General features: G+C 43.4%; 1 long non-coding RNA gene across 1 annotated transcript; it reads right to left on the minus strand.

Annotated features, from left to right (window-relative positions):
* Positions 1–619: 619 nt before the first annotated feature.
* LOC121078665 lies at positions 620–26,139 on the minus strand. The gene is made up of 3 exons (XR_005824688.1): positions 25,788–26,139; positions 19,681–19,813; positions 620–949 (listed from the first exon to the last, which is right to left on the minus strand). It is a non-coding gene; the product is annotated as an uncharacterized LOC121078665 (long non-coding RNA).
* Between the last annotated feature and the right edge of the window lie 1,639 nt (positions 26,140–27,778).

Here is a 27,778-nt window from a genome sequence, read left to right on the forward strand (position 1 = left end):
ATAGAAGTTGCAGCAGGAAGTTGACGGTGACTGCAAAACTGAATTCAAAAGAGATCTCAGAAGGATTTGAGTTTTTGCTAAAACATAGGAAATCCCTTTTGCACGGAAAGTAATTGGTTGGAGAAAAACAGCCTATTTTATTCACCTAGTTACCTCTATGAATACAAATTCAACAGCCTTCTGCATTTGGTCAGACTGAATTTGTGATTTCATGGGTAGAGCCATCAGATGTTAGCTTTCAAAAAACTAAGGTCTCCTCTGGGGAAAGACTGCAGCTGAGTAAGAGCCTGAGGATCCCATCCAAACGGATGAGAATGGAGGGAATGTTTTCACTGATCTGTGGAGATTTGGATCTCAGAGCAGGAAAAAAACAGCAGAGCCTTTTCTGAGCCTGCAAAGAAGTGAAGCCTTATGGCCAACTGCAGGCACATACAGGGATTGCCACACGGCTTTGTTTGGATGACTCCAAATGTACGCTGGATGACACAAATGTACAGGCATATAAGACAGTACTGAGTTCCTGGAAAAAAGGGAAGAGGAGGGAAGTGGGGGGGACAACCAACAGTAACTTTTTTTTTTTTTTTTTTTTTTTACTTACTGGAATCCAAAATTATCTTCACAGAAAATGTGGTTGGTTACTATAATTTAGAAGGTGATCATTGTAATCTGCCTGTTGGTAATTCCCTGAAAAGAAGAGCAGGCTTTTGGCCAGCATGCTCTTATTTTGTTGTATAGGAGCTGTTAAATCCTTCCATCTTTCTTTTTTAAAACTTCTTTAGAACTTTGCCTTTCTCAGCATTTGGATCATACCGGAGGTTGGAGCGTCAGAAGAGGAGTCCCGGGGCAGCGGTGAACATCTCACCTGGGGATCTTCTTCCTCTGGCAGGGAAGCAGCAGGGAGGCGTGGGCTGAGGCTGGATGCCTGTCTGCTGCACCATGGTTATTCCTCCTGGGTGGAGAAGATAGCATAGATTTAATGAAGGGGGAACAAAAGGGGCTACAAACAGTTCATTGTATATCCATCTCCGTGTTTCTGCTTGTAGCAGGACTTCACATGTCTGTGTTTTCTAAAGGCATTCCAGATCTAGCACTCACAGCAGCCAACACCTCAGCTCTCCTAGGACACACCAAAAGGATATAAGACAGGGATTTATTTGAGCCCATATATGTGCAAAAATTGACAGCTCAATCTGTATGAGGAGGAAGCAGTGACCTACAAATCTGAAATGAAACAGGATACGACCATACATCAGCAGAATGTTCCCAGGCACAGCTCTGGATAAATGACTGCTCAGCTAGTGAAAATATTTTAACTGGATTTGCACAGCTATTGTCAGATACACTCAAAAATGCTTGAAGAGAAACAGACAACATGGCACAAGCATGTTCCAGTGACACCCTATCTGCACGTTGATAATACTGTAACAGCAAAGGCCACTAAATAGCTGTTTTTAAAGAGATACAGGAGGTCAGCCCAACACAAGAGATGACTAACTTTCAGTAAAGCACTCGCTTAGTGAACTGAGCCTGGGATGTGCTGTGCTTTTGTAGTTCAAAGGGAGCGTCTCTCTCTGTGCGCGCTTGGCTTTTAACACCATCCCTCCGTGTGATTAAAGAAAGCCACAAGAAAGAGGTTTCTACATTATTATCTCTTCCTGGAAAACAAACCTGCCTGTTTCCCCGAAGTTTGCTGGTACAGAATTATGCAGCTTTAAAGGCACCCAGACATATTGGCTGCCCATCCACTTGCAGTCGTCATTATCTCTGTTTTACTTTACCTGGAACTTAACAATCCCTCATTCCCTCTCCCCCTGGTTTTCAGTAACTCTTCAAAATGAAAATCGATAGCCTTCCTTTTACCCCAAGGTATGGCCTTTCAGATAATCATGCCCTTATTGTGCAGCAGCTGCTTGGAGCCTCTGCAGCAGAAATAGCTCTTGGATGAAGAGTTTCCAGTAAAGTAGCTGCCTTTTTCTAGCATTTCACTGTTTACTTGTAACATTGGTTTAGATCAACATTGAGTTTTTATCAAGTGATTCAAGTGATGTGTTAGTGGCATGGTTAAGAAAACTTGGAAAGGGTGGCGTTTTTTTTCTTTTTTGTTGTTGTTGTTGCTGTTTGTTTTCAGTTACTTCACATTAGAGACTCTAAATAAACAGACTTTATGAGTCAGTGGATTTTGTTCCTGTCAAATGGCCCTTGAATTAAAAAAAAAAAAAAAAAAGACCTCAAAGCTCTCATTAGCAGAACTGCATGTGTAATTTCAGTTTCTGTTTTGCTGTTAGCAGGCTTGTAAATGGGTTATAGTAATTCTACTTCTGTTTTAAGAAACTGTCATCATGACAGATAAATGAGAGGTCTCAGGAACCCCCTTCCTGTTCCCATCCCCCCCGCCCAGGAAGTGTCAGGTCTATGAGGGAGAGCTACATTGCAAAAGCCTGGACATAATTTCACACATTTTCTCAGTAGATAGAGCCAGAAGCGCTGGAGCTGTGCAGCCAGGCAGCCAGATCCTTCCCTGGAAATGCACAGCACGAACTCAAAGAACCGCACATTGAAAGCAAAAGCGCTATGGCCGATACTTCCGATAACCCAAATGACCCGAAATATCAAACAACCTCAGAAAGAAGCCAAGCTGCTCAATGCACAAAACTTGTAGGGATTCAGCATTGTGAGCGGCACCTGGAAGAGCTAGGAAGAGCTAGGCATATTCTCAGAAACGGGGTGACAGGGCTGCAGGAAGGGAAGGTGTGGGCACAGGACTGCAGTGAGGCAAACTGTAGCACTTTGGGGCTTTTTTTTTTTAAATAGAAAATTTGGCTCATCTGCTTTCTGAAGTGTTATGTATACATTTATGCTACAAATAGGGCAATGACTATGTGGTGTATTGCAACACCATAATACACATGCAGCTAACTGTCCCGCTGTCCTGCCCATCAGATGAGACACCCTGCTAAGTATTTCCTATTTCCTCACCATCAACACGTGTGGGCTGTTTCATTAATTTGCCTTTCCTTAAAATTTGATTGAGTGATCTCTCATAACCACAGAGCAAACCAACAAGAGCAGAAATAGCAGCTGAAGACAGGAATTTTAATCATATTAGAAGTGTAAAAGATACAGCGCTTTCCTTTAAGAGACTCATAGCCACAACACGGTTTGTGATTAAGCTCTTTTGGGTAATCTTAGAAGATTTCTGACAGGAAATTCTTGTAACTTTCCTTTCCTTTTCCTTCAGAGGCTTCTGCTTTTGTGTAGAGGAAAAGGGGGGTTTATAAGCAGAGAGCTACAAAAATAAATAGCAAAACCAGTCCAAAATCTCAAGTGTGTAGTTTTGCCAAGAGACTGCCTTCAGTACCAACAGGCATCCCAAAATCTTCTCCATCATTCCCAGGCTAACAAAAGCTCTCATTCAGAAAGTTGCAGTGAAGAGTTGAAAGAGACAACTTTTTGTACAAGAAGGGTCCCAAACCCTGGCAAAGTTCGTCCTTAGTGGGACAACTGAGGACTGCCCTAAACAGTTTGCATAATGTCAACAAACCAAAGGCTGGTGAGAGCCTGGTGGCAGGTCTCAGACACAGCTCTCCCTCTGGAAGGGAAAGCTACAAGTTGATCTTGGTTGGAGAAGCAGTGCATAGGCTTTCTTTTCCTGGATCTATAGGAATGTTCCAACGGACGGTGAGAGAGCTTTCCTGCAGCTGCGTAGTGACCACTTTGTAACCTTCCTTGCTGCCTACATGAAGGATAGGTCAGCAGCTACAGCAGCCAACTTGGATTTTAAGATGTCTTCCCCCACATACACCCACTGCAGTCTCCCCTTAGCACAGAATTACAGAATGGCTGACGTTGGAAGGGACCTCTGAAGGCCATCTGGTCCAACCCCTGCTCCAGCAGGGCCACCCAGGGCTGCTTGCCAGGCAGCTTTTGAAGACCTCCAAGGAGGAGACTCCACATCCTCTGTGGGCAACCTGTGCCGGTCCTCCATCACCCGCACAGCACAGAAATGCCTCCTGGTGCTCAGAGGGAGCCTCCTGTGCTCCGGTTTGTGCCCAGTGCTGCTGGACACCACTAGAAAGAGCCTAGGGAAACAAGGCTGTAATCCAGCTGTGGCATCCAGGGAGATTGTAGCCACTTCAAATCATCTTTGCCAAGCAGATGGGAGAGGGTTCAGGCAAAAAGCTTGAGAACAAGAGAAAGAAGAAACAAACATCTCTCTAGCCTACATGCAGGCTGCTTGTGCAATCAGAAGTAAACGTAAAGCTAGAGACATATATAGCAGTAAGTCACTCAGCTGGGTGTCTGTTCATTCAAACCAGAATTACTCTACATTGCCCACAATCCATTAGAGCCAGAACAGCTTAATTGAAAACAATCTGGTGAGAGAATGATTTTGCCCAGAAGTATGTGGCTGATGAGCAGGAGTTCCAGGTCCCAAAATAGCTCCATTAAAGCTCAGTAAATGAAGCGAGCTTCTCTCTGTGTTGATTTCTGCAAAGCACAGGACTCTAAAGTCACCTCAGCTGGCAGCTTTCTAGAACTGTGATGATCATTGCGAGCACTGATTGATAAAAATATTCCTTCCCCTGCTCAGGAGATAAATACAGCATGGAAAGAAACAAAATGTACTCCCAGTATGCTGCAGCCTAGTCTGACTAGGGCAAAGCTTTCCGATGAAAGTTTTTAAGATATTAATTCTAAGCTGAAGTCTTTAACCAGGACTTGAGTCCAGATTTCTCCAGACTATTTGTGGCCCACATCCAAAATCCATATCTCATTGAGTGATTCTATGCAATGTCCAATCATTTTGAGTAAATGCCACCTCCACTGATGTTGAAAAGTAGTTTGCATCTAACTTATCTTTGCCTTTTTTCCTACATTCAAACTCCCTGTTCTAATCACCATTTTCAGTTAATCCTTACTCACTTCTGGAGACGTTTTCTAGTCAGAGAGAGGAGACTCTGGACCTAAGCAGCAAAACCACTCAGTAAAAGAACAAAGGTTTTTTTTTATGATAAAAAGAGCTAGCCTGGAAAAGAACATATCCTTTGTGACACTGACTCTGTGATAAAAAGTGTCAGAAGATAGCATTGTTCTTCTCATGTCATTCTCTGACAGGCTACTTCGATGCTGCAATTCCAGTGACAGGAATTGGCAATGGCTAGAAACACAGTCCACGTTTTAGGAACATGTAACAAAGTCCAAAGGTCACTTACGCATTTGTGAGTTAATAGAGAATAGGAAGAAGGAAATATTTCATTCATCATTAAAGGGCAGAGAATTTCCTTCAAGCCCTTTTACAGGAATATACAGAAACATATGCTGCTGTGTCATAGGGCTGAGCCCAGCAGAACTTGTACCATTCTCACCTATTTTGCAACACAAAGTTATCTGCTTCAAATTATAGCTCATGCAAGTCTGCCTGTCTGCCATGCAAGTTCTTCAGCCAGGTGGATACCAACACCGCTCAGCAGCCATCCAGCCAAACCAGCCTGTTGGTGAGATGCAGTGGGGATGCTGTGTGGGGCTAATTCTGGCTAGCTGCTCATTCAGATGAGCACCCAACAGTTGTGGGTTGGAACTCCTCTTGACTACAGAGGTGTTTTTTCTGGTGGTCAAATCCTCCCGATGTAGTACAACTGTAAATACTAAGCAATAATCAGGACAGATGGTCAGGTGGAGAGATTAAACAACAACGGAACAGTAAGGAAAGAAGAATTCAACATCACTAAAGTTAAAAAATAAAAATAAATGGCACTGAGCTTAACTAGCTTCAGAAAATCTCCCAGAGGAATGAGCCTTAACTGGCAGTAAAAAATTATTGGAAAAAAATAGTAGGAAACATGCTGGAGGGAAGAGGAAATCCTGCTGCAATGCCATGGGCAGGTCGAACATCATGTCTCTTTTTTCTCCAGTTGCAGGAAGTCAAGATGCTGTTTGTGCCACTTACTCCAACTGACACGCACACACATCCCTTCAGTTAGTATCAAGATCATGTTCACCAGAAAACCTGCACAAAGCCTAGCTCTGGTAAATCACAAAATGAAGTCACCTATATGATAAATACATGTATTTACAGCTTCCTGAGTATGTTTAATATAGGTGGATATTTATAGTCCTGTCTGACAGATCTGAATTTCTTAGCTTACTTATGCTTCCTTTGGAAAAAGCTATATTTACAACAGCTTTTTACAGAACACAGTCAATGAAATTAATATACAGTACTTTTAGCTAACTTATATCTAAAAGGACTCTGCTTTAATATTTTAAGAGCAGGGGAAATGCACGTAGGTCCAGAGAAGCAAAAAATAAAGGAATGCTTGAAGAGACTGATAATATGGAAAAGGGAAGATTTGAGCTTGGAGTGTCTGCAGCAAACCACAGAGCAAAAGGCTAGATGGGACTGAAAGAGAACATTATCCAGATATGGTCAAAATAGGGATGAGAAGGAAATACGAAAGAAGGTATGGAAAAAAAATAAAGTGCACAGAAAATAAAGAAACAGCTTCAAGGAACACAGCCATTATAAAGCTGTTATCTCTACTTTACTTTGGCATCTTTACTAGATACAATCTGGCTTGAGATGAGGAGAAATCTGATATTAATCTGAAAATACTCGCTAAGATCTGTCTATGAATCATAAAAGGACTCCCATTCTTCATTTATTTTAGTATAAACATTTTCTTATTTTATTATTCTATTTTTTTTTAAATTTTTTATTTTTGTATAAAAGAAGAACGTGCTGCAGAGTCCTGGTAGAAGGTTAACATAACAGAAATTTTCTGTTGCTGAGGCCCAAAGTTAAAGGCCACAGGCACTTAAACAGACCTAAATTTGGTGTTTGTGCCACTCTCTCCAACTGACACTCACACACAAACACACCCCTTCAAGTTAGTATCAAGACTGTGTTCACCAGAAAACCTGCACAGAGCATTAGGTAAGGAACATTAAGAAGTTTCTAGTCGAGAGAATATTATTGAATATCAGAGTGCATTTAACTGGATTTCTGGACTGCTAACTGGTACGACCAATTAACATGTGTTTCCAATTACCAGGTTTTGCAAAAGAGATGTGCTGAACGGTGAAGGAAGTCTGTTAGAGGCCATACGGTGTGGCAGTTAATGTAAGTGCTCATATGTATTTATGTAACTAGCACACATGGAAAAATAGCATATCAGCTAAAGATTTATTCTTTGGTCAAAACTCCCCTTCAGGCTGCATCCTTGATATGAGTTGGTCTTTCAGACAGTGACTTTATTTTTGTCACTGCTGTAATTTGTTTCATGGGTTGGTCTGAATTGGACAAAAGCATAAGCCTCAGCTCTGGAATGAAGTAAGAAAACAAATTTTTCCCCTTGTTGGAGTATGTTGGGTTGCTCTGATCTGTATCACAAGACAATGTGTGTTGAGCCAGCAGGTCTTTAAAGCCCTGCTTCATGCAGCAGCCTGCTGAGGTTAACTCTGACAATTGCTGAGCATACTCTGCTGTTAAACAAGCAAGAGGTTGCTGAAGTCATAGGTAGTAAAGCATTTTTTCTCCTTTTAGGCATTTCTTTTTTCAAGACCCAACCTTCAAAATTGGTTTACACTCCAGCTCTGGGCATAAACAAGGTCTTGGCATGATTCCAATCACATGCCAGAAACAGCATGGGATCTAGGGAGCCTGTTCCTAGCCAGCTGCAGTGCAGAACACTGCAGAGCTGGTGTGCAAGGGCAAATCATGAATGGCTTCTAGGGTGGCTGCACACAGGCACAGATCTTGGCTTCAGTCATACTGTGCACTAATCAGGCTAGCAACCTGCGCTGCCTGCATTTGACGGGGACAGACTGACTGCAGACCTGTTAGTTGGCATCAGGAACAGTATCAATTAGCACACATACAGGGATAGGTAGCTTCATGCATCAATGAAGAGGATCCAACCTTAGATAACAGCAGCAGATCCTTCACAAGTAGTGCTGAGGGCTGTTGCTTTAGGCTAAAACAAATGACATTAGTAAACCATCCCACTGTTTAGAAAGCTTACACTGTTCTGTTGATATTATGTGTGAAGAGTTAGGCACTAGCCTTCCCACAGTGAGATCAAGCTCGTTGTTAAAGGCTTCATCTGTCCTAGGATTTTAAGTCTTACCCTCAAGCCAAACTGCTCCTTTAATCACAAGACTGCCAACTAGCAAAGGGCAAGTCAAAAATTTGGTCTTTAATGAAAAGAGTGTGTAAGGGCAAACCATGACACAGAACAAATTTCACACTCAGCTGGGATGCTCTTTTCTTCTTCAGCTTTCTGCTGTCAGCCCTGTCTCCTGGCAGCTTTATATCTGGTTCCTTTCCCAGTGCTTTAACCTGGGCCTAACCCAGCAACAAACCAAAATCTCCCCTGTGCCTTGAGGAGAAAAACAAGCAGGTATTTACACCATTTTAGTTGTCTCAAAGACAAGAGCATATAAAAAGTTTGTCTAAACTAAGAATACATGAAGTTCTTCCTGTCTTCTGCGTCTTTGACTGTCAGCCCTACAACTGTCCCAACAGAGGTGACAAGCAGAGTGATGCTCTGTACGGAGTCAGCTCTCCCCTCCAGTCAGAATTAACTGTTCTAGCCTGAGGCACAGCCAGCTCAGTGCCTTCCCAATCACTTGATGCTGCTGGACTCCATCACAACCCTAGAATCACGAACAGGGGCTTCTCCATTTAGACAGACACCAGTCTCTACTCTAGAACATGACGTAGACGCTAAGAGAGTAACAGCTTTATGCTTCTGATGAATTTCATATCTCCTCTCCTCTCCTAAGCACGCTTCTGCTTGAGAACAGCTTTTTCCTTTTAACCACTTGGTACCAATTTGCTTAAACTAACAAAGGAAGGGCTTTATACTTGCAGAATTAAAGAGATATGATCCTTAGGAAGAAAAACCACACACTTCCCCACATCCTGGGCAGCTGTGAGATCCTCTACATGCTATTAACTCACTTTCTACACAGTTTACTTTCAAACTCAACCATTCATGGAGAACATCCTTGTCTTAATTGCCTCACATCAACCTGAACCCAAAATTTTCTTAATGCCTCTTATTCGTGTGTTCCAACGCTAACTGTGGCAGAGACTGCTGACATCTTCCGAATAGCCTGCAGGGCTGCTTATCTACATCAGCATAAAAACAGGCTTTGTCGTAAAGGCTTATGGTACCACTTTAGAGTTGTTTGTGCATGTATTTATGACAGCATTCCATGCATCCTTCCTCAAGGTTAACCGGAAAATCCCAGAAACTAAGAGGTGCCAGGCAGCCACCAGCTGTCCCAGCGGGTCAGATCTTCTAGTACATAAGCACCTCTGTGGCACACGCATCAGTCTGACCTACAGGAAGCACAGATTGTTCCCAAATTACAGAAAGCTCAGCTGGTACTAACAAGAACTTCAGCCAGAAGAGTACACTGTGTGCAGGCAACAGCAGCTCACTAGATGTTACAGCACTCTTAAGAGATAAGGTTAAAGATATCACATGTGCTGTGTGCTAAATGATTTAGTCAAATGCTTGCAGGAAACCGTTAATGTATTCTCTTCCCTGAATGTTTCCTGGGAAAAATAGCCAGCAATTCAGAGCAGAACAGTTCAAGGCTGCCTCCATATGCCAGCTGCGGCTTTGCTAGTAGCACAGACAGTGGGAGTTAGTTTGTATTCATATTTAGTGTGCTCCCACATAATTAAGGAATTCTACAGAGGAAAGGCATCTATGAGTAGGAGCAGATTAAATTCTCCAAGCAGGGCTTACTATGAGGAGTTAAAAACAAACCCACAAGCTCAAAGGGGAGTGGAGAAAGCACCCCAACAGACATGACCTGTCCTGGTGCCCACTCCAAAGCGATACAAGGTTCTGGGGAAAAAACTCGGTCCTCTCACAGCCTCAAAATTAGGCAGTTCTTGCTGGTTTCAGGCTATGGCCTCTTCTCTCACAGTATTTTTAGCACATGCAACTGTCAAAACTCTGAGGACATGGAAAACATCTCTTCTGCATTAGCTTCTCCTTCAGCTTGAATGCATGGGTAGGAAGAACTGAACTAGTCAGCTGAGCTAGAACTATAAGCAGCTTCTCTGCACTGCAATTGCTTTTGTGGTCCTTGCTGCTTGTTCTGTTTGCTTTTTGCTCAGGTGATGGGAAGGAAATGAAAGGAGAGAAGATGTAACCAAAGGTGTTTGCACTGAGAGGTTGTTCTTTCTCATGCATTTTTTTCATATCATCACAACATGAGATTTTTCCAGCAGCCCACTATGAATGTTGTAAATCCTTGCATTAACAAGGATCAAAGCTCCTGCAGCCCTAACTGACAGGCCTGGAAACACTATCCCACGGGACATTGCACAAAACCACAGCCATCAAGTCCTATTTAAACGCTGATGCTCTGACAGGTGCAGACCATTTTCATGCTTGTGGTCTAACATACATCAGCTTGATGGCATGTTGCTAAAACAGCACAATGCCTGCTAACCGTGGGCCCTTGGAATGTGCAGTTATCCTGCCATTCAGGAATAGGTGAAACAGCAAGCAGTCCTTGCAAATGCCTCCAACAGTGAGATTTATGAAGCTGTCAACCATAATCATGACTGAGCAGGATCTTGCCCTTGGGTTCATCCTGCACCAAAAGTCAGAATTGTATGAGAAAACTAATAATCAGATATCCTGCTATATCATCTGTTGCGCATGGAACTGAACATGTATTTTTTATCTAGGACACTACCAGCACCTCATTTACAGACAACTGTAAAACCAATCAATCACTGAAGATGAGGAAGTAGAGTTCTTCCTGTCATAAGCCAGGATGTTCCTGTGGGGAAACCAAACCTTCCAACCAACAGAGAACCGCATGGCAAGAGAAGAATTTGATAAAGCTGCGGGATGAATAAATGAAGAATATAATGTTGTTGGGTACAAATGAGCATGGATGAAAACAGCAGAATGGTTTCAAAAGAGCTAATCTGCAACTCATTAACCATGCAAAAGCAAGCACAGCTGCCTCTGGTGACCTCAGGTTTGAGAAGTAATCCAAAAATGGGATAGAGTAAGACATGAGAGAGAAAAAAGTCAAGGGGTGACCTTGATGCGGCTTAGCACTCAAGAAATAGCAGATGAGGCTAAGGAACACTCCACATCTCTGGATCAGACCCTGGAAATTGACAGGATTGAGTAAAAGTTGAGAAATTTACAGTTAACTTTGGATCCTGCTGGTAAACAAATCTTTTGGTCTGTAGTCTCAGACTTCATGGCTTGCATTTGCCAGCTTTCTCTCCTTGATAAAATTTGTTTTTGTTTGGGGCATTGGTTGGCTTGTTTTTAAGAACAGACTGAGAATTTCATATCAACAAATATCATGAATCCATAATGAATCTTAGTGACTTGGCAACATTGCCAAAGCCACTGAATCAGTCAGGGTTTTTGCTGAGCATCCTGCTCAAGCCATCACCCATGCCTTTGCCCGAGTGCAGGTATGTGGAGGTCCAGCTGCAGCACTCTGGGTGCTACATGACTTGCTGGTGCTTCCAGCTGACCTGCCCTTGCTTTCCGTTGATGAGACAAGACCCGAGCAGCAAACTCTGGCCAGCTTGCTGCCTGTCACCTCTCTTACCTGCCACTGCCCAGGGGGCTGTTTTGATGTGGCTGCTAGTGAGGAAAGGAAACTGCTGAGCAAGGAGGAAATCACTCAATGTCCTCTATTCCTTCCTGCCCTGAGACAGTAGTAATGCTCTGGGAAGAGAGGGGTTCAGCTGCTCTCTGGACAAAGGAGACTGTGGCATGTAAAGAGAGGGGTCTCAGACTCCAGCTCCTATCCCTGTGGCTGCAGATGTTGGACAAGCCCTTGCCAATTAAAGAAATGACACAACTTCCTATTGCAAAAGAGTCCAAAGGTTAAAAAAGAAGGCAAAAGTAACATAGGATAAGAACACTGCACACAGCCAAGTCCTGCTGTAGCCAAACTTAACTAAGTTAGAGTCGTTACAAAATCATAACATTATTCCACTTTGCAGACTGGTAGGTGACTTGCCCAAGTCATCGGATAGGTCAGTAGTAGACCCAAACTGGGAGGTAACAGTTAAATATAAACATGCCCAGCAGACCTGGACACTAAAGAGTCTAGGTGTGTTTCACCTTTACTGAATCAATCTAGAACGGTTCAGGGGATTTATGCTCTGAGTGCTCATTTTTCCCCACAGATTATACATGGAGCTTAGGGTACACAAGTCCATGCTGTGGGCAGCTAATAGTCAAGGAGGGGAATCCCACCGCTGCTCTCCTGCATCCAGAAGCAAGGCACTGTGTGAGGGTGCCAGCTCCCTTCAGCTGCAATTTTTGAGAAGGAAAAGAGGAAGGGGGTAGAAAAAACATGGGGGTGGGAAGAGGGAGGCAGTTTCCAAGAAGAAAACAAAGAATCTATTCAATCAAAGGAAAAAGCAAAGAAAGAAGTAGCCCGAGGAAAACTTGGCCTCTGAAAAACAATGGACCAGGCTGAAGAAGGAAAACATGAGTAGCATAGGCATATGGTTTACTTCAGTTTTTGTGTTAGAACAAGTGATTTACTGGATTTTGAATTTCCTTTCAAGGGAAGCTGCTATTCCTATCACTGTCCTCTCTTCTTAGAAGCTTCCCAAACTGACGGTAAAGAAGTGCCAGCATCCTGTTCCTAAGTTGGCCCCTCCAGATGTTGTTGATCCCTTGCTTTCCTCAGAAAGCTGTTCACAGGTACACACAGAGCTGCCTGCTCTCTGCTGCAGCTGGTACACTTACATTCCTTCAGGTGACCTGATCAGCTCAGCTCCTGGCTTGGTACATTAATCCCCAGCAGTCAGCCTCTACATTTTGGGAAGGAGGGGGGAATAGTCAGTTTCTGCAGGGATTAAAACCGAAGTTTGGAATAAGAAATTCAGTTCCCTTCTCCTTCAGCCTTGAGGTTTTAGTTGTGCATTAGTTACGATGACACTGGGTCCCAAGAGGAGGCTTAGCAATAAGCCACAAATGAGCAGGGAGCAGCATGACCAATGTGCCAGCACAGCTTTTAGTGCTCTGCGAGGAAATCTTCCCTGTGCACTGCTGGAACACACTCAGCAGCAGAACATGGCATGAGCGACAGGGACCTACCACCACTGACATATAGTCAGCAAAGGACACTGCTTTGGTAATTAGCTGACAGCAATGTTGTTATTGCCCTGTAGCATACTGCTGCAGGTGTCTGCTTAGAATCACAAGTTACCTTCACTGATCACATGGACAGGCACACTTAAGCAAGACAGATAGGATGTTGTAAACCTCCTGCTCCTTGATTCCTTTTCAAGCTTGATTGCTCTAACTGTTGTATCCTGCTGTGCTTCCCCAGCACTCTTGCTTTCACCTGCATTGCTAATTTTGCGTTTGCAATATCAGTCATCTCATTTTTATTTCCTTTACACAAGTAAGTACAAAAAGAGTGCTTTATGCACAGCCCTTGAAGCTGCTGTGCATGAGTTCACCATACGAAGCTTTGTAGCTGTTCCAGCTCAGGTGACCTGGATGCAAAAACATGTACCATGATTCAACACCCTGATGCATAACACTTCGCTGTCACAGTCACCTCACACACACTCCAACCCCATCTCAGCCTCTTCCTCTCCAGAGAAGGGTGATGCCTTTGCAGTCTCCAGCACAGCCAAGATGACACACACAAATGATTTTATGGATGTTATTCATAAAAGGCTCATCGGAGTCTCTGCATCTTTAAATTACGATTTAAGGGTGGGGATGTTATTTCACTAGTAAATAAATCACATGCTATAACTTGATGGCAGGTTTTAAAAAGAAACCACCCTACAGCACTTGGAGCAGCTGTCTAGCTGTTTTCCTCCTGAGCTTGCATGCTGGCCCCAGAAACGAAGCTGCTGAGCAGAGCTGAGCCCATGCCAAGTCATTGTTATGCCAGGACGAACACTGAGTTCTTCTCTGCTCCTGACATAAGGCAGCCCTGCAGTAACATGACTGTTTTGTAAGTCCTTTCCTACCCAAGAGAAAATCCTGAAACAGCTGGGATCTCTATCACCATCAAGCCTATTTCATTCACGTGACTGGAGGAGATTTGTGCCTGCGTTTTGGGGGAAAATGCTGAAGTCCCACTTTCTCCCCACAAGAAAGATTTAGCTGACTAGATAAAACATACAAAGAGATCTAAGCGAGTGTTGTTCCTCCTCCCCCTCTCCCCCAAGTCATTCTTGCTCACAGCACCTGAATTTGAGCTGTTTTCATTGCCATGGATGAGGTCTGGAGTGCACGAAAGTGCTTGTGAAGAATAAGGAAGAGGCTACAGTCTTCTGGGACTGCGCATGGCAGAGGACCACCAGCGCATTGCTCCTGCTGTTATTTGTGGTCAGTGGGTAAAATCAGCATCTCGGCCAGAGCTCTTCATCTGCGGGGCTTGGATTCAGAAAAAAAAAAAAAAAAAAAAAAAAAAAACCAAACAACGGAGCTGGATTTGTAATTTGAAACATGAGGAGGAAGTTTCTGCTCTTCTCCACGTCTGCTATGAATGAGCGGTTCCCCACAGAGCACAGCCAGCACGCGGTAAAGGCAGGACGTTTACCTGTGCCCTCCTCCGGGACAGCACACCCAGCAGCTAAGGCCAGGGTTTTCCTCAGAAGAGGTGCCAGCAGGGCCAGAGCTTTAAACCAGTGAGAAGCGTAGTGTCAGTGGTTGGTATGGGAGGTTGTTGAGTGCCTAAGGGTCATCGGGATGAGGAGTCATGACTCATAAGAGTTAGTACACCCCTCATGACAACTCTAATATGGGAAGTGTAGAGGAGGATTAGCTTCACTGATCCTAGCAGTCCTTGACTCACTGCACCTGGGGAAGATCTGCTGGAAAAGATGGCAAAAAGAGACTCTGTCCCAGCCCCCTTCTTCTCCCTGGGGGTCAGCTCTGACAGGATCTGCTGTCCCACTCATCCTTGAGTAACTTCAGCAAATTCGAGCAGATCAGACTTGGCATAAATCTAATGCCCCGGCCTGGAATAATGATGTAGCTCCAGTATGTGCGCTCAGATGAGGTTCCCAGATTGGAGCAGCCAGGCCCGACATGCTTCTCCTCACAGCCCAGCCCAGCTCCCAGGAGAGAGGCTGAGTCAGCGCTAGGCCCTGTCATGCAGCAGGGCCCCACGGCCCTCGTGCAGCTGGTGTCTTCAGCACCAAGCTGTCTTCTGCTCTGAGCTCCACTTGCAGCTAGACGTTGAGAGGAGCAGGACAGAAATCAGAAGCCCCACTGTGTGATTTTTGTTCAGCTTGGCACTTGTGCTCTGCAGCTTCCCTTAGTGAGACTGGCATTGAGTCTTTCCTGAAGGACAGGTAGTAGGGAGGAGAATACTGCACCATTTCTCGCTCCTTCCCAAGTTAGTTCTATGTAGCAAGCCAGAAATAATTTGACTTTTGTTCCTCCAAACCCTTCACTCTACCAAGCACAGAGAAAGCTCACAATTAAAGCCATGAATTTGCCCTTGGTTCAGCATTTTTATTCCAAGCCTCCTGCTGCCATTCCCCAGATTTCTCCTCTACCAGCATGTTTCTTTTTCTTAATTAAGCGGTCACATATCCTTGGTTTTGGGGGTAAAGATTCAGTCATAGGCCTTCAGTAACTCTTGATACAGACACAGACATCATGGCTCATCCTACACATACCACAATAAACCACTAGTGAATGCACAGACAGATGTGTGTGTCTCAAAAAGTGCTGTATAAATACCAATAAAATCCAAGTAAGTATTTTATGTTTTGAACGAGCATACTACTTTTCACCATGGGAGCTAAATTCCTTGGCACCTGCTAATTAAATCCCATGAAATACCACACCTGATCATAGGCAGGGATTTGGCAGCACTTGAGAAAAACCCTGAGAGGCTTAGTCTTCCCTGGAAGCTGAGGGTGCCAGCACAGAGCCATATTCCAACCCCTGGAGAGGTCCCTGCTTCTGCGTGCCCAGCCTTGCCCTTGCCCTTCCCAGTACCGACCACATGGCCAGCGCAGCATCACCAGGAAGCTCAAGAGAAAGCAAGGCAAATGTCCTTTCTCTGCGGCCCACCTTCCTTGTCACTGCTGGGTCTTGTCCATGCCCAACATTTTCTCTCCCTCCAGAAGCTGGGATGGTCCCCTTGCCCTTGGAGAGAGGGATATACATGAAAGCATAATTTTGCTGTCCCATTAGTCCACTGCTTTAGATAACTGGTTGGTTTATGCCTGAACATGCCCCTGTGAATACCAACACTTTTAGTCAGGTATGCAAGATGCAAAATATGAAACAAAATGATCCCCCCAAGAGCCGGTGTCCAGGTAGGGCTGTAATAGAATCCTAAGGGTCCTGATGTTCAATCATCTTTAACACTACTTTTTACTGTTATCATTAGTATTTCCCTGCTCACCAGATTTCTGTTAACCTGACCTCTCTCCAGTTAGCTTTGCCAAGTCTTTGAAAGCATGCTGATCTAATTTTCCATTTCTCAGCTGCAAGGCAAGTTCTTTTCAGGTGAAATCATTACACAGAAGTATGGCATTATGGATTTAGGATGGTTTTCACAGCACAATGCACTGTTGTGCTGAAAAACCTGTTTCTGAGGTTGCTTTCAGGTGGAACTATTTAGCTTAGGGGAGAATTGTGTTACTGCACCTCATTTTTCTCTGTATGTCTCCACATCTTATCTCATAGTCCAAGTTTAGATGCAGAGAATATTAGCTTTTGGGAGGAGGATGTTAAAAAAAATAAATAAAATGTCTCCAGTGAATTCTCACCCTTTGCTTCAGAAAGTTTAATTTATAAAGAAATGTTTCTAGTTACACATTTGGGCTGCCATAAGGGAAACAATAATAAGGAACCTTGTAAAACATGACAGTTTACTTTGTGTTGTGATACTCAATTCAGTGTGGTGCTCCCAGAGCTGTATAGGGCTTTCATTCCTTCTACTGCTGCTGCAGCACACCTGTAGGCCACTGCACCCAAGGCATTTCTGTAATTCATTCTCATTTCCAAGAAGTGATCAGCATTTTCTATGGTTCCTTCAAGTACTTCTTAAAATCCAGCATTGGTTTTAATAGAAATGTGGTCTTATTAACACGTAACCGAGGCAGAAGCTCTCTGACATGATAAGCATGCAAAAGGGAAAGGGGAAGTGGAAGATGAGGACACTTGAGTGATGGATCTCATTGTGGCTGTGCAGGTGGCACAGCGGCAATCACCCAAAGGCAGCAGTGATTGCTAATGCAAAATAGCAAAGGACACAAAGTATCTCTTGTTAATACACTGCAAGGAGAAAAATGCTGCCTCCTGCAGGAAAGCTGATCAAAAGCTCTCTGATTCCCAGAGGTTTCTAAACTCTTTGATGCTTTGTTTCCTCACCTAGAGGATACAGCCATAAAATACCTTTTTTCTTTAGAGACCACGGCACTTTCTGGCACCAGTGATGCCAGCATGGGAAGCTGCAGAAGTCACAGCTTCAGAGTTTAGCTTGTACTTACTATAGAAAAAGTTGTCATATGCATGACAAAAACTAAAAAGTACAATCTATTTTACTAATGTATATAAATCACACCTTACACAAGCACCTGAACATGCCCTTTCAAGAAATCCAGCCTAGCAAACATGCCTGGTTCCCACAGGGTCATGTCAGTCAGGATCAGCCTTCAGATTCCTAGGCAGAAAGTAATCTCTCTTCCCTCTCTCCTGCCAACAGTAACATCACGTATATCTTATCAAGCCTTAACAGTTGTTCAAAGAAATGCAGCGTGTAAGAACCTCCCAAGGGGTAGTCATGCTTGACCAAACTGATAAGCTTCTGTGATGAAATGACTGGTTGGGAGATGAGGGGAAAGCAGAAGATGCTGTCTACCTGGACTTTGGTAAGGTTTTCGGCACACTTCCCCCACAAGATCCACATAGACAAGCTGCTAATGTGTGGGCTGAACAGGCAGACAGTGAGGTGGACTGGAAATTGTCTGAATAGCTGGGGTTAGAGAGTAGTGGGCAGTGGAAAAAGTCTAGTTGGAGGCCAGCAACTAGCAGTATACCCCAGGGATCAATAAGGGGTCCAGTCCTGTTTAACATCATTAATGGTCTGGATGAGGGGTTAGAGTGTACCCTCAGCAAGTTTGGAGATCACACAAAATTGGGAGAAGTGGCTGACATGACAGAGGGTCATGCTGCAATCCAGAGGGACCTGGAGAAATGAGCTGACAGGAATCTCATGATGTTCAACAAGGAGAAGTTGCAAAATCCTGCACCTGGAGAGGAATGACCCCATGTACCTTTACATGTTGGGGGCTACCCACCTGGAAAGCAACCTGGCAGAAAAAGACCTGGGAGTCCTGGTGGACACCAAGTTGAACATGAGCCAGCAACATGCCACAAAGAGGGTGAATAGACTTCTGGGCTACATTAGATGAAGTATTGCCCACAGGTGGAAGGAGGTGATCCTTCCTCTCTGCTCAGCACTGGTGAGGTGACACCTGGAGTCCTGTTTCCTGGGCCCCCAAGTACAAGAGAGATCTGGACATATAGGACAGAGTCCAACATAAGGCCACAAAAATGACGGAGGGACCAGAGAATCTCTCCTGTGAAGAGAGGCTGACCGAGCTGGGCCTGCTTGGCCTGGAGAAGAGCATACTCGGGGGATCTCACCGATGTCTGCAAATTGCTGAAGGCAGGGTGCACAGATGACGGAGCCAGGCTCTGCTCAGCGGTGCCCAGGGCCAGGCCCAGAGGCAGTGGGCACAAACCAGAGCACAGGAGGCTCCCTCTGAGCACCAGGAGGCACTTCTGTGCTGTGCAGGTGCCGGAGCCCTGGCCCAGGTTGCCCACAGAGGCTGTGGAGTCTCCTCCTTGGAGATCTCCCAAACCCACCTGGACACGGGCCTGGGCCCCCTGCTCGGAGTGGCCCTGCTGGGGCTGGGGGGTTGGAGCAGATGGCCTCCAAAGGTCACTTCCAACCTCAGCCATCCTGTGACTCTGTGAGAAAGATATCACCAGTAACACTGGCACAAACATTCCTTTGCCTAATCTGATTATCAGCAGTTGTAAGCCTAATATCCAAACTTAACACATATTCTAAGCAAAGAATTCTTTCATTCAAATTCCATCAAGTCTGAACAAATTTCTCTTAACTAGAACCATGTCGTGAAACTATTTCTCCATGAACTTAAAAGCTAATTTTCATGTACAAACAGAAGCCCGTAAACAAAAGAATAGCCATCTGAGCTGTTTTCAATTCACTGTTAAAACAGTTGTCTTACTGCCAAGGGCAGGATCCAAGAGCACAAAGCAGTAGACACGGAAAACAATTTCCTGTTTGCATGTAAACATCTTATTTACATATGTATTTACTTTGTCATCCATAACAATCACCTTTCTATATAGCACAGCATAAAACTGTCCTAAAGACAAGGAACAGAAAATCCACGAGTGAATGGCGTGGCTGGGACTAGTAGATTTTTCAATTCTCATTGCAACAGACTGTTTTACAACGCAAAATGCCTAGCTTGTATGACTTCCATTGTTAGTGCATGAAGGCAGCATACAGAAGGGCAGCTATTTTAACAAGATGGCAGCATCCAGCGCCCAGGAGACATGAAAGACTAGTGAGTCACATTTCACACCACTTACAGTAGAATTCAGTGTAATATGTAGCAAGAAACACACTTACTGGTTGAAGTCTCGGGCTGGCGGGGCTTGGCACCTCTGAGTTTGCTGTAGACCACTATGTTAGGAACATGTCTGAATTGCAGTGAAATTTCTTCTTCCCAGTGGAAAAGAGCTCACTTCAGTGACACCACGAACTGTTAATAATAAGATGATAAGAATAAACCAAGGTTGCCTGAGACAAAGTTACTTTTAAGTCTATAAAGGTGGATCTAACGGAAAGCACTGAGAGTGCTATACACCTCCTGGTTTGCTATGGGCAGAGATCTCTCTTATCAGAGGGAGACAGAGATATTGTGAGGAACCAATTCATCGTGGGCTGCTTTAATTTCCCAAATAACTGCTATATAGCAGATGTTTCCAGAAATGACAGAGCCCAAATATTTTTGTATGGTACAGTTGGTATTTATTTCAATTAACAGTTAATGGAGTATATAAATGACATTGTTTTGGACTTGTTTTGGTAACTATGAACGTTCTGCCCAACGTTGTTGGGCATCCTTGGGGTGGTTCCACATGGCGATTTTTTCAGCAATGGGTTATTGTCTTATGATGATAAATTCTTTAAAAAAAAAAATAAATGCTTCACATGCCTTTTCCTTCCCTGTGCAGACTTTTAGCTTTGGATTCTTAGAGTTGCATCACACCCACTCTGTTTCTCTGCTCTGTTCTCCAACATTTATGGCAGGCTGCCTGGTAACATACCCTGCCCTGCATGTACCCAGATAAATATGACATAACACTGCTAATTCCAAGAAAAAGCACCTGTATTTAGCCTAATCTGGGCATTATTTAAACAGGACGACAACGCCTACACAACACAATCCTAGCAGAGCAGATGCATGTGTTGACACACACCATAATTATTAGACTACAAACAAACTATTCTGTATCTTGATTGTACAGTGCTGCCAAACTTTCTATCAAGCTTCTCAGGAAACTTCTCCCCAAAACAGCATAGAGAGCCAAGAATTGTAATCATTTTCAGAATGAACTCAGTTTAAAATACGTATGGGTACTGCTCAGGCTGAGAAGCCAAACTCTGTAAACCTAGATATCTTACAGCTATCTCTAAGTGTTTGGGTAACAAGCCTGCACTATCTTCCAGGGGAATTTCATTCAACTGCTAGTATCCTTAACCCAGAAACATTCCTCTCTGCGGTAAAAATAGTTCCTTGGGAAGGGAGAACTCCTTCACAGGCTGCTGGGTGGCCCCAGGAAGCAGTGGAGTAGCAGCTGGCTGAGGATACATCTCCTTGTCTGATCAGGACACTTTCTCAAAGTGATCGGCACTTTATTAAAAGAGGCTTTTTGCAGTTGTCTGAACAGTCTCCTAGGCTTTTTTAATCAATGACTCAATCAAGGACTAAATGAAGAGAGATGGGCAGATACTGATCGGTTTTGAGGCAAGTAATTAAAATTAATGGACTAACCATAGTGTGTGAGACAGTAGTCAGAGGACCACCAAGCCACTGTGCCACATGTCCACAGAGGAACATTCTCATGAACCTTAGCTCGTGCTAACTTACTTTGCAGTGTGCTGAACCCAAAAATCAACACAGGCTCTACAGAATCCATCTGTATGTGGGATACACACATGGTGATGCATTACAGTCAGCACAGCTCATCCCAAACCATATAAAGCTAAGCCTAGAGTGAACTACAGTTTGCACTGGTTTCTTGACTAAGATATCGCAGCTCCCACTATGTCAGGAGGAAATAACTCCCATTGATTTCACAGGATTTCACTCAGACACCATAAGAGCATTTAGCATAACTGAGGCTAAACCTAGAACAGGGACTTTTCTGTGGACTTTAACAGTAGCAGCTAAGCCTCTGCTGACATGTGGAAAGGCTCCATCCTGATAAATGGTCCAAAGAGAGAAAGGAGTTTCAAGAGTTTCAAGAAAGGAGTTTTACTGAGTTTACAACAAGATATAGTGTGCAGCAAGCTGCTCACTGACTTCGCTTGGTAGTTTACATGTATAAGTTTTACTCTGTTTTTTCCCCCAGAGACACTCCCCACAGGAAGAGGTTTGCTTAAAAACATTTTGAAACAGAACTTTTCCATTAAAATGTGTTTAGATTTTTTAAAGATTAAAAAATTTCAGTCTGAAACAAATAGCTTGATCTTGTTGTTTCCATTTAAAAAATTATGTTTTGATTTAAAGTAAAATTAGGCATCCCTGTGCCTTTTGGTTCAGTCACTAAAGCTAACAAATTTTCTGGAGTAGGCCTAGAGGCCAAGTTCTTGCAGTTGGTTAGTCCAGGTTCACTTAAGTTTTCAATGGAAAACACAAATTTCAGTTTGTTTCATGCTGGCACAAACTTCCTTAGGAACACGTGTGGTCAAGATGGATTTCTCATTATCTCAGTGTGTGTGAAAAATCTTGGTCAGTGTTTATGATCAAGGAATATTTCCTTACCCCTAAGGTCCCTGCTCTACCTCCTGCTGTGCAGCTCCCAAGAAACACAACCTTTTGACCTGGAAATTTGTGCAACCCACTCCTGCAGGACTGATACCCTCCTGGTGTTGTTTGATAAATTTTTCTTCTCTGTACTTGCCTTAACCATGGGGAGAAAGTAAGCGTGCTGTACACGACAGACAGCACACACATTCAGAGAGTTGGGGGATGTTGTCACGCCTCTCACAGACTCTGGTCTTACTCATTATTTACCTCCAAAATACCAGTCTCAGGACATTCTTCAAGTTTAAATTCACTGAAGTAGTATCTAGTTACTGTCTCCTCATTGGTATTTCGCTCCAACTGTGCAGAGTTCAGCTAGGCTGTGGTATGCTGGATGAGCTTTCTTTGAGAAGTTACAGGAAGTCCCATCAGAGCCTTTGTCAGTAGCTTTTTCTGAGCTTCTTGGTTTCCTGGTCATCTGGCATGTCCTACTGCCCTCTGAATGCGTGCTGTCTTCTTGCATAAGTTTCCCTCTAGTCATCTTTTACTAAAATGCTTTCTCAGAAGAAGTGAGAGCAGTATATGCATATATATATATATATATATATATATATGAATTTTATATGGGCTGAACTGGCTCATGTTTTTCACTCTCCAGCAGCCTTTCTGGCAGTTTCTCTCTCTCCTAAGGAAGTATCTGGGAAACATCCTTTGCCTTATTTTCTGTCATTTCTGTTGTCTTCTTTCTAATATTGAAAATAGACAGGGTAATAGAGAAGAAAATTGGCCCCTGCCTCAAAATTCATTCCCTCTTTTGTCTCCACCTAACCTGCAGCCAATCAGAAAGTGAAATTATACCTTGTGAGCATCCGTGTGGCTTCTAAAGTGCAGTCAGAGCCCAGGCAAGACAAGGAAAATTCACCCTTCAAGAGACAGAAGATTATCAGGGCTGGGAGGATCCCAAGGCAGTCTCCAACACGCACAGTATTTTATATTATCTTGTGAGGCATTGGAACCTTTCTCCTCCCCAAGTCCTAACGCCTAAACTGAGCTCAGCCTCAAAAGCAAGCAGGTAAATCTGCTCTTTTCCTGGACAGGGATTGCTTTATTCCAAGTAGCATTAAAGGGAAAGCTCCTATCGAGGCATTGCTTTACACAAAGGACAGCTTCTCTGTTAAGGGTTTCACTCTACAAGTTTTCTGGGAAGTTGCAGAAATTGTGACTTATTTTTGTTCCTTTTCTACTATAAACAACTGCTGGCTCTAGCCTCCAACTGTTATTTAGCAGCCAGGGCTCTGTGTTCCTAAAATGAAACTATGTCTCAGCATTGCTCTTGCAGCATCATGCACAATTACAAAACCCTGAGCCATACCAGCTTTAACAAAGAAATCTATTTCCTTATCTCTCCAGGAAAAGACTGTCTAAAACTACACTAATTCCCTGGCCTTGCATTACTTGCTTATCAGGGACTGGGGATTTGGTTACAAAGCTTTTGTAGTCACATTTTATTGCCTAACAGCAATTAAGAAAAGTAGATTTCACCACCTGATGAATCATATACTTCGACAATGTTTCTAAATGCTCCAGTTGACCAATGAGTTATCTACTCATTTGAAAGAATTAAAACAGTTAGCAGAAACCAAGTGGATAATCCTTATTTGGGAAATGTTTCTTGGGGAATTTTGGTGATGATATTAACCAGAAAGGAGGAAGCAGCAACAATTTCGAAATCATGAAAAACTATGTTTGTACATTAGGGAAGCTTCTGCTGAATATAATCCTTCCTTTTAAGGAAGATCCACATCAGTTATCCACGACCACTGTAAGTCTCTTTAAATTGTGCTAAATCTTTAACTCCAAATGTCAGACCAAGCCATTTCCCCAAAATCTTTACCATCTGGAAATAAGGATGAGCCTACCTTTCTCCAGATACTTCTCATCCCAGCCTGTTATTTCCATCTTCTGTCTCCCTTTAATTCTGTTCCTCCTCCCCCTATCCCAGGGCAACCAGAAGTGCCTTGAGAAAATACAGTATAGGTGATCATAGAATGGTTCGGGTCGCAAGGGACCTTAAAGAGCCACCTAGTTCCAACCCCTTCCACTAGACCCAGCTAGCTCTACCAGATCAACTAGTTCCAACACCTCCCACTAGACCAGGTTACTTAAAGCCCCATTTATCCTGGACTTGGACACTGCCAGGGATGGGGCAGCCACAACTTCTCTGTTCTAGTATCTAACCACCCTTAAATCTGTAAGGTAGATCTCACTGCTGTGTTCAAGGTGTAAGCAGCACAGCGCAATGACTTTGGTACAACCAAAAGATGGTATAGGGGAAAGAAAAGAGATGGCAGCTCATATAGCTCTGGCTGGCCAGGATCACACTCTAAACAACAGCAAATATAACCAGGCTGGACTCAGATAGGTCCTTCTGTTGTCATGGGACATACAGTCTTCTTGCTCTCCAGTAGTAGTTTTCGTAAGTTGATCCCATTTAGATGTGATCAGAAACCTCCTGCAATCAGAAAACCTCCACAGCATGCTGGTCCTTGACTGCACGGAAACACCTGCAGCTGGTGTAATGCTGCCTTCATAGTCAGGGCAAGCTGTATGGGAGGGGAATTTATAAGCGAGCTTTACAGAACCCATTAAGGGTTTGAAGGTGCTGGGCAATACATCACCATATGGATAAACTGATTTGATTTGAATGCAGACACTTAGTGTTACCTTATTCATGCTTCAGAGTCCTGTTTTTAATACGAGGCAGTAAATGAGGAGTTCAAGTTCAAACAAGGGTTACTGACTGTGCCCAAATCTGATTACAGTGTAATGACCGACTTAGTGTTTTGTGTTTGATTTTAAGTGTTTCTTTCTTTCTATTTTTTTTTTTAATTTTCTTTTCTTTCCTGGAGGATGGAAATAATTATCTAAGTTTAAAGTGAGCTCCCCCCTACAACTGAACTACAAAAATGAAATCATTTTCAGGCTGGGAACAGTTTGGAAAGTATTTGTGTCATTTGCTCCTTTCATATTTTTTAAAATAATTAAAAATCTGAGTGCATTTATGGTAATATCTCACGTAAACCCCAGGTAAGCTCAAAGTAACAAAGAGAGATCAGAGAAGATATCAGACTCATTAACTTATAGATAAACTGCCTGAGTGCTAATACCATTGCACTGTATCTGGGCAGACGAACAAAAAAAATCCAGCAACTGAGCAACAATTAACTTTGTTACTCTGTCTTTAACATTTTAAAGTGAAAGAAAGCTATTTTCACCAAGTCACTGTGACCATTTCCCTCTAATTAAGGGCCTCTGAACTCAAGAATCTTTGAAGATGTTATTGCTGTGATTCTAACACATGCTGAAGTATCACTAACTAGATACGCTGTTTCAGGCAGACAGCAAAATGCAACCAGGGAAAAAACAGAACAAGATGGGGGAGAATTAGTGTTTATTGGATGCCTGGCTGGACAGAGCAGACTACTGAGCCTAGGTCTTCAAGTCCTAGGCATGGACAAGGAAATATACCTAGCGGAAGCAAATTGACCAAGTGTTTTCAACCATTAAATCAACACTCACTTGTATTTTCCAGTATACACCTAGGCACAGAAGTCTTCTGCTGTATTATTTGTGAGCACAGAAGCAGTTACCATAGCATAAAAGATCCATCCTAAAGGTAAATACCACAAACCTCCTGGCTTACCAGGCTTCCCATTTTGACTCTCGAGTCACAGCTCTAGGATCTCCAGGAAGATGTGAGCTTAGACCCAACAGATACAGAGCCCCCAAGAAGTCTCTGCTTCTAGCACGGGGGGCTCTCATTACATACAGAAAAACCTAAACCTGTTTTGGGCTCAAGCTGCTGCTTTGCATGGCTGTGGTCTATGTAACATTAAACGCCCCCTCCACAGCTCTACATAACCTCTACTGATTAAAAGGGATAGAAAAGTGCTTTCAGCTGCAGTGTTAAAGTCTGCCCATGCCTGCTTATGCAGCAAGATAAAACAGTCTCTGTTCCTTGCCCTTTAAACAGCAAACGCAAGACAGTGAGGTCTATTTTCTTTTTTTTTTTTTTAAACTGACATCAGACTTTGTTTTTTCTCAGGGAAGTTCAGCACTGACTTCGAGCCAATAGGGCCTTGCTGGGCAGCTGCCAGATGACCATATCACCTTTCAAAAAAGGTTTCCCTTTCCAGCTATCTCTGTTATTTACAGACAAAAATCAATGGATACTCAGGGGAAAAGGGAGGGGTAGTGTCAGGCTACTTGGGACTTCGTTCAATTACTGCCTGATAGAGAAATATTTGCCAAGGTCTCTTTGAATAGCTTTTAAAAAAAGCTTCCAGTATGGGGGGGTAGGGTGGAGAAAAGTCCATTATTCACAGATCTGGCAGCCTGGAGATAATAAGGAAGAAGCTTTAATTTCAGAACCAAAGGACACTCAGTCTTAAAGCCACCTACAAAATACTCTGATTTGGAAACTGAGAGGGGAGGTCTTGTTTGGTTTTTATTAATTTCTGGAAATGTTAGCTTATTTTAGAAAGAGTGCCTAGGATGGAAAAACAGCTGGAAGAGAAATCCATTGAAGGCAGATTTGTGATTCCATGGCATGGCCAGGAAATTTTGGTGGAACTGCTCCTCTACTTTAAATGAGACAGCTATTTGCACATTGCAGAACATTGCCGAAGTGCATTGCTTTCTTGTTTTGGTTTCTAAGAAAAAAGCGTACCTTATTGTGCTGCCTTATCCTCCTCCTGTTCCTGCGGTGAAGGTTTCAGAGGGTTGGTCAACTCCAATCCAGTCTGCTACAAGGCTCTAAATAGTGGATTTGTCTGCTGCCTTCAGCCCCTTGGAGACCTGCAGTTGTGGAGAGAAGTCCGTCCTTCTCTACCTGCCCCCTCTCAGAAGGAAAAACAAAAAACAGATCAGCTTAGCTGTGCTTGGCATGAACCACCTTGTACCTGAGTGGCAACAACCAGCACCTGTCTAGCTGTTATCCAGCTGTAGGACATGCTGCCAGCAAGCTCAGGAAAGGCAGGTGAAGATAGTGGGGAGTGCTGAGGATGCGTTTTGGGGTGGCTTTTTTGACATACACATGTATGTGCATGCATGGTGACAGTATGAAGGTGAACTGCTGAGACAGGCAGGGAGCTAAAGGTATGTCTGTAGGGGTTTGCCGAAGATTTGCAAAGCTGGGAAATGCAGGACAAATAGAAGATGCAGTTTTGCAAGGTCTGCTATAATGGCACAGCTACTTTCCCATCGCACTTGTCACCCACAAGTAACAGAGCTCTGTTTCTTTCTTAATTAGTCTGGAAAAAATAATGATCCATCACTTTAACTTGCTGTATTACATCTTCTGCTGATAAACAAAAGATTGACTACTTGGGGAACAGCACCAGTGACAACTGACTTATTTCAGTAATCATAAAGAGATAAAAATTAAAAACTAGCACTCAAAGCAGGTTCAGTGCGGATCACTTCAAGATGCCTATTTTAGGAGCCCCAGAAATCCTCATTTGCCATCACAAGCAATTAGTCTTGGAATCAGCAGAAACATTAGCTAACTCTACACTTGAAAAGCCTGGAATCCACCAGTTTTCTCTATGATGCTAGATTTATATTCCCATGCTTTTTCAACATCATAAGACAGAAATTAAAAGCAAACATCAGAAACAGAGCCATGGAATGATC

The sequence above is a fragment of the Cygnus olor genome, chromosome 15 (genome assembly GCF_009769625.2).
Source record: "Cygnus olor isolate bCygOlo1 chromosome 15, bCygOlo1.pri.v2, whole genome shotgun sequence".
Taxonomy (NCBI): Eukaryota; Metazoa; Chordata; class Aves; order Anseriformes; family Anatidae; genus Cygnus; species Cygnus olor.